Below are 7,526 nucleotides of genomic sequence, written 5' to 3'. Positions count from 1 at the left end.
CTACACGGAGCTACGATTTGCTACAGCAAGGCCAGCAGCCCAACAGGAATTAGAGAGAACACTGTCCAACAGCGACACCCGCAGCCAAGTAATACAAAATATCACTAGTTTTGTTTTTTTCTCCAGCTTTGCTCCATTTTCCAGGCTGCTCTCTTTATGGTGCAAGTCTGCTCATTATACCATGGTGTCAGACTGTTTTTCTTAACCTTCCTTAAGCCTAAAGGAGCAACTGTATTTAAAATACTAGAAAAGAGAGAGTCCATACTTTATGTTACATCATCAAGTTGTTCTGAGGTTTTGGATATGCTAAGGAATTCGGATACATCAGGAAGATTAAAAGCAGAGTTGTTAAAATCATTAAGGACTCTAACGACCCTGGTAACTGTCCTTTCATTTTGCTGCCATCTGGTAAGCGCTTCCGTAGCCTGATGTCAAAAACTGAGAGACTTAAGAGGAGTTTCTTCCCCCAGGCCATCAGGCTCCTAAATTCAAACCCAGCCTCCTAAACTCAAACCCAGACTGTTAACATCTACATGACTTCACTTACTTATCAGTAAAATACTTAATATAATGGCACTGTCACTTGCACACAGCAATTTCTGTCATTTTTAATTAAATTTATTTACTTTTTTACCTCTATTGCTGCTATGTAAATCCCTGTACAACTTGTTTGCATATTCTTTTCTTGTACATTTCTGCTCATCTTAATATTTATTAAGTTTTCAGTATACTGCCCTGCACATTTTATTTTATTTTATAAGCATTTTATTGTATTCTTATTTTTTATTTCAGTGTAAATATGACTTTGGTTGGTCAAAAGTATAGAAATAACTAATCCTGATTTTTAATTTATTTATTTTGGACCGCTGATGAGTGTTTTATTTAGAAGACAATGCCTAGGATCTGCTGATCTTGTTTACTTTAATTTCTACTCCGTTCATTTAGTTATGCTTGTATGAAAACCTTGTTGTTTGCAATTTTTTTTTTTTTTTTTTTTTTTTTTCGTGTTTATATGGGGCTTTGATTTGTTTCCAGAATTGTGTATAAAGTGAAAAGAAAGAATGATTTCTTTCAAAATGCAAGCTCTTTGTCTTCTATCATCTAGCGTGCAAGCAATCCATTTAGGTTTTTTTGTAACTGTGGTTTCAAAATCTCCCTGAGCTATCACGGTATTTTGAAATTTATTTGGTGGGAGGCCAAAATCCTGTCTGGTGCCCGAACTATAAAATAGATACTGTTTCCAAATGATCACTAGGGTGCGCCACTGTTACAATGTGTTAACACTTTGTCCACAGAAGGCCCTGTGATGTTACAAAGCTGTCTAAGACTTTGAAAATTTCCTCCCCAGTTGTCCTGCAATCCAATGGTTTGCAAAAAAGTACATCTTCCATAATTGTACCTTCATAAATGTAACGCACATAAAACAGCAGTTGAGCTAAACCAGCTACATCTGTTGATTCATCAATTTGTAAAGCTTTGAATTCGCTGGCTTTTATGCGAAGCAATAGTTGTTTTAAAACAGCTTCTGCCATTTCAGCATTGCAACATGAAACAAAGCTGTCTGATGATGGCATTATCTTTATTGTTTTTTGGCATTTTCCCTGAGCATTACACCAACTATATCAGCAGCAGCAGGAAGAATTAATTTCTCCACAATAGTATGGGGATTGCACATAATAGCAACTCTGTAACTCACAATGTAAGATGCTACCATACCCTTCCTGTTAAGGTCACCTGAGACTGTTAAAAGGGCCTTACTACTTCTGAGTTGTTTTAACTGTCTTCCGAAAAACTCTTGTGGTTTATTTTTTAAATCGGGACGCTTTGTTTCTAAATGCCTTGCCCAAAAATGTTGGTTTCATCAGGGGCGTGGGAAGATGTTTTAGGTTGGGGGTGCTGTGCAAAAACAAATTAAAAAAATAATCGCTGAGAACACTGCATAGCCCATACACCAGGATATTAGACTGCACACGGGAACTTTTTTTTCAGTACATCCATGAGATTTCCATGTTCCACTTTTAAGACGTATCACCTAGCCACAACTGATCCCACAACACAAACATAACATTCACAAACATAAAAGCAAGCACAGTGCTGCATGCATGATTTGGCATGAAAGAATGCGTGCAATGCAAGAACACTAAAGTTTTACTCTACAACTGGTTCAATGCAAGTGACAGATACAGCAACGGCTGACAGGCTCAACCAGGCAAACCACTAAAGCAGACTTAAAAGATAGGGCCACATTCTGCTAACCCCTCTCCTGTTTTTAAGATTATGTCACAAATAACAACCATAAAGTCTATAAATATTATATAAATATTCTGCATGGCAGAGACAGTAGTTAACAACAAGCACAGTGTCATACAGGCAAAAAAAACTGCATCTAACCTTATGAGAATTTTGGCACTCCAAACGTGGATTAGCGCTCTGGAGTGACGCTGATAAACACTCTCATGAGGTCCTGAACATTAATGCGATCCAAAATGTCCCTGTGGAAATGTAGTAATGCCATATGAGTCAGTCTCTTCTGAGTGACAGAGTTATAGAGCCAAGTTTTCAGACAGCGAAGCTCAAAAACAGTTCTCTCCTTCTTAGCTTGCTTGGGAATCCCAGCTACTTTTGCCATTTCCACCGCTGAAACAAACCTGAGTTGAATGATCTTGTGAAGCTTCAGTCCCAAAACGTCTGGATGGAAAGTTAAAATAATTTGGCTGAAAATGGTCCACAAATAGGCCTAGGCTCACAGTGGTTTTGGCAGCTCCATCTGCTTGCACTGTAACTGCGGAGACGGGTTTGACATTAGCAGTCTGGACTGCAGGACCAACGTTGAAAGGGTTGCCAGTAGTGAAGCTGGACATGGATTTGGTAGTAGCTAAATCATCCTCCACACTCGTCCTTGAAACTTTTAAACTTTTAAACCTTAATATTTTTAGGGTTTTTGAAAATCTAAGAAATTCTCTTTTGTGACATGCTCAAATTTGCACAGTGCTTTGGGTGTCTAACTGTCCCTCGAGGTAACCTTAGTTATGCATTATAATCGGCAACTCCAAATCTAATTGGTTAATAATACACATCTTGATTTAAATAACTTAAACAGACTAACTCAAACAGACCCCAATTTCTTTTCATTGTCAAATCCCAAATATTCCAATATAAATACTTTTTAGTAATTTTTTTTTTTATTCCAAACAGGTAAACTGTTGCCCAAAAAAAAAAAAACGGGGAGCTGCAGCACCCCCCTTTTCCAACGCCTATGGGTATCGGTAAAATCCACTAAAACCGTTGTTGTGACATTTGCCAAATATAGTAGCTCATACTCAGAATTGGTGCTCTGCATTCAACCCATCCAAAGTGCACACACACAGCAGTGAGAAGTGAACACACACCCGGAGCAGTGGGCAGCTATATATCCAGCAAATGGGGGTTCAGTACCTTGCTCAAGGGCACTTCAGCCATGGGTATTGAGGGTGGAAGAGAGCAGTGTTCAGTCACTCCCTCCAACAACTCCTCCCAGCACCGAGATTCAAACCGGCGACCTTCTGGTAACTTGTCCAGCTCTCTAACCATTAGGCCATAGCTGCCCTAGCTGACACTATCGGTCAACATCTAGTTGATAATACTGTGGTGCGGTGTGTGGATATCGAGCATTTGTACAGTTCTGCTCATTTGGGCGTGTCGTAATTTTAGAGTGACATGAATGTGCACAGTGACCCGTGTATTGGCTGATTACTTTTACTGACCATATAGGGAAATTTACTCTGCATTTAAAGGGATAGTTCACCCCCAAATTTAAATTTGCTGTTAATTTACTCACCTTCAGATCATCCAAGGTGTGGGTGACTTTTTTCTCCAGTAGAACAGTAAAGAAGATTCTTAGGTCAAACCGTTGTCCTTGGTGATTCATAAAATGCGGTTTTGAGATAAAAAAAAAACCTAAAGCAAAAAAAGACCAAATCAATACCTGTGTTTCCTGATGATACATTGAGATCTAATGTAGAAAAACGATTGGTCTGTACAAGAAAATTAACACTTCTTACAACTGTATTACCTTTAATCCGTACCATGGGCAACCGGCTCACTGTCAGCACGTGTCATACTGTCTATAGAATGCGACCTCTCTGTCACATGACAACGGATGCACGGGCGCGATACTGGAGCTGATGATGCTGTTTGTTTACGGTAAGAGTGAGAGAACGCTGAGGAGAGCTTGAACAACAAAGCTAAAGTTTAAAGTTCACAAAGTACACATTACAATGTCTAATGATTTAAATATGTGGAAAGTCAATATTTTAATTGAAATGTCAACATCGTACTATTATCTCAATAAACATTATAAATCATTTACAAAGCTTTCTGCATCCCCTAATATAAAGTGCAAACAAGATAATAGTACAAAGTTGACATTTCAATGATTTATACGTGATTTATAATATATTAACTAACAACTATTAACCATTTAGGATCTGTTTGATTATTTCATGATGCTATTTTTAAAAGATAACATCATAGACTTGTAAATCGTTAGCATTTTAATCATTTGAGAATGTATATTCATATTTTGAAATTGATTAGTTCATCATCATTTAATTACTTGTAAATTACTTGTACATGAATTGACAAAACATACACATATTATTAGCATATCACTTATTAATCGCGTATGAATGTTTTGTAGATTATTAGTTCATCATTAATCACTTAAAAATGACTTACAACTGAATGTTATTATAAAGTTTTAGCAAAAAGTCACCCACACCTTGGATGACCTGAGGCTGAGTAAATTAACAGCAAATTTTCTTTTTGGGTTGAACTATCATTTTAACTAACACTAATCTAGCCATTGTCACTTAAACTGGTCCACTAATCTGATTGCATGAATGCTCTTTTACCTCTTCCTCCTCTAATCACATGCCATTTGTGTTATTTAACATATTTAATTATTGCATATTTGTGTCATATTCTGAGTTTGCATTTCACTGTTTTAATTTATTTTGATGAATACTGAATGTTTTGTGACTGGGATAAATTAATGCACATTACCACAACATCTCTATTCCAATTTCTCCCAATATGTGGACAGGAGACATGTTAGTCAATAAATGGGAAACAAAGTAAATAGGCTTTGCTTTAAAAAAAAAAAAAAAAAAGTAACTCAGATATTTTGTTGTAAATTAAAAAGTAATGCATTACTTTACTAATTTGAAAAAAGTAATCTGATTACGTAACACGCGTTACTTGTAATGCGCTACCCCTAACAGTGAGTGTTTTATCCTCAGTCATGCAAAGTTTGCATTTGGAGCACTCAACAACGCAAGTAGATCATTGGGCTCTGTCAGTGCTTTGGCAAAGTAACGCTTTATTTTATTTTTTTTGCCATGCAATAGAGCTAAGTTTAAGGCCCATTTAAAATATTGGTACAGTAAATTAAGTGCACAAAATCAGTATTTTGTTTATGCAGTATTTGTGGCAGTTGATAAATCATGTTGTGAGATTTGTCGAAAAGGTGTGCTTTTTTGCAGCAATGCATAGATCAGCATGTTATGTAATATTTACATATAATATTTAATAGCCAATTAAAAACATATTTCTATAATAAAATAAGCTAATTCACGAGATCAATACATCCTTTATGAAACCGCTTTGTCGAATTTAATGAATACTTATGAAGGTGTCGAAATGCTGAATCAATTAATTCACTTCTAACAGTACTTAAAGGGAGCAGCGTCATACACATAGAGAGCAGAGCGTCACATTATTTAAAGGGAAAGTTCACACTTTAATTAGTAGCAAAGGATTAAAGGTACAATTTGTAAGATAATTGCAGTAAAATATCCAAAAACCACTAGGCTAGTGTCATATATTCTGTCCAGCTAATTACTAACAATATCTTCTTGTAACTACTTATAAATCATGAGAAAATTCCCATTCTAAACAGTTACACAGGGCAGTGCAGTCGCCTGTCAATGACATTAGTTACCCTTGTTACCGCCTTTACTAATGTAGAAACCATATGACAACAGTAACAATAATTACAGTTTACTGTCTGCCGCTGGTTCTGTCAACAAGAACAGCTCCCGTAAACGTAAACGTAAACGTACACGTACGGGCCAACCAAACGACCCAAGAAGAGTTTGGGACAAGAGGAGAACGAGTATTAATATCGGTGTTGCATTTTCTAGATGGAGAGAGCTTTGTGACAAACTTCAACTAGAAAGAGATGCCAATCTCGCGTGTTTTACGCGACAGATGAGTTGTTTTGATTTGTATCCTTACAAAAAACATTATATTATAACGATCAACAACATTAGTATTATGGGGCATACACGCCAAACACAGGGCATTACATCTCTAGACCCGCGCAAAGATGTGTTTGATCCATAGTCTGATCGCGTCTTTGCATTGACCTTGTATGTAATCTACTCCGTTAAATTCATGATTTATCTTTCCGTCTGATTGATCGCTGTCAGCGGTTGGTTAAAAGACAACAAATCCCATCATTCCACGCTCCTTCTTAGCGTCATCAAACCACACAATTGTTATTGTTTTGGTGGTGTGCCCTCTAGTGGCAGGTCCTATAACCTGTACCTTTAAGTAGCTGCGTTGATTAAGTCAAGTCAAGTCACCTTTATTTATATAGCGCTTTAAACAAAATACATTGCGTCAAAGCAACTGAACAACATTCATTAGGAAAACAGTGGGTCAATAATGCAAAAGGATAGTTAAAGGCAGTTCATCATTGAATTCAGTGATGTCATCTCTGTTCAGTTAAATAGTGTCTGTGCATTTATTTGCATTCAAGTCAACGATATCGCTGTAGATGAAGTGACCCCAACTAAACAAGCCAGAGGTGACAGCGGCAAGGAACCGAAACTCTATCGGTGACAGAATGGAGAAAAAAACCTGGGGGCCAGTTCTCCTCTGACCAGACGAAACCAGTAGTTCAATTCCAGGCTGCAGCAAAGTCAGATTGTGCAGAAGAATCATCTGTTTCCTGTGGTCTTGTCCTGGTGGTCCTCTGAGACAAGGTCTTTACAGGGGATATGTGGGACTCTAGTTGTCCTGGTCTCCGCTGTCTTTCAGGGCAGTAGAGGTCCTTTCTAGGTGCTGATCCACCATCTGGTCTGGATACGTACTGGATCCGGGTGACTGCAGTGACCCTCTGATCTGGATACAGACTGGATCTTTTGGCTACGGTGACCTCGGAATAAGAGAGAAACAGACAAATATTAGCGTAGAAGCCATTCTTCCAATAATAGTGGTGGGCGATACTGCAAAATTTGGTATCAATCCGATACCAAATACATATAGGGTCAGTATCGCCGATATCGATACCAATACGATACTTTTTACTTAAAAAATAAATAAAACTTTTTTATAGGGGAGTGCAGTAGTCTATGTCATTATTTCTGAGGTGGATGAATGATCAATTATTTAGCCAATATTTTTTATTAATGTATTGAAGTCCACAACATTATTAGTTATTAGGCACTTTAGAATTAATTCTTTACACCCTTTAAAATAAA

The sequence above is a fragment of the Carassius gibelio genome, chromosome A5 (genome assembly GCF_023724105.1).
Source record: "Carassius gibelio isolate Cgi1373 ecotype wild population from Czech Republic chromosome A5, carGib1.2-hapl.c, whole genome shotgun sequence".
NCBI lineage: Eukaryota > Metazoa > Chordata > Actinopteri > Cypriniformes > Cyprinidae > Carassius > Carassius gibelio.
The sequence above is the reverse complement of the archived record's forward strand: the minus strand, read 5'-3'. Positions refer to the sequence as shown.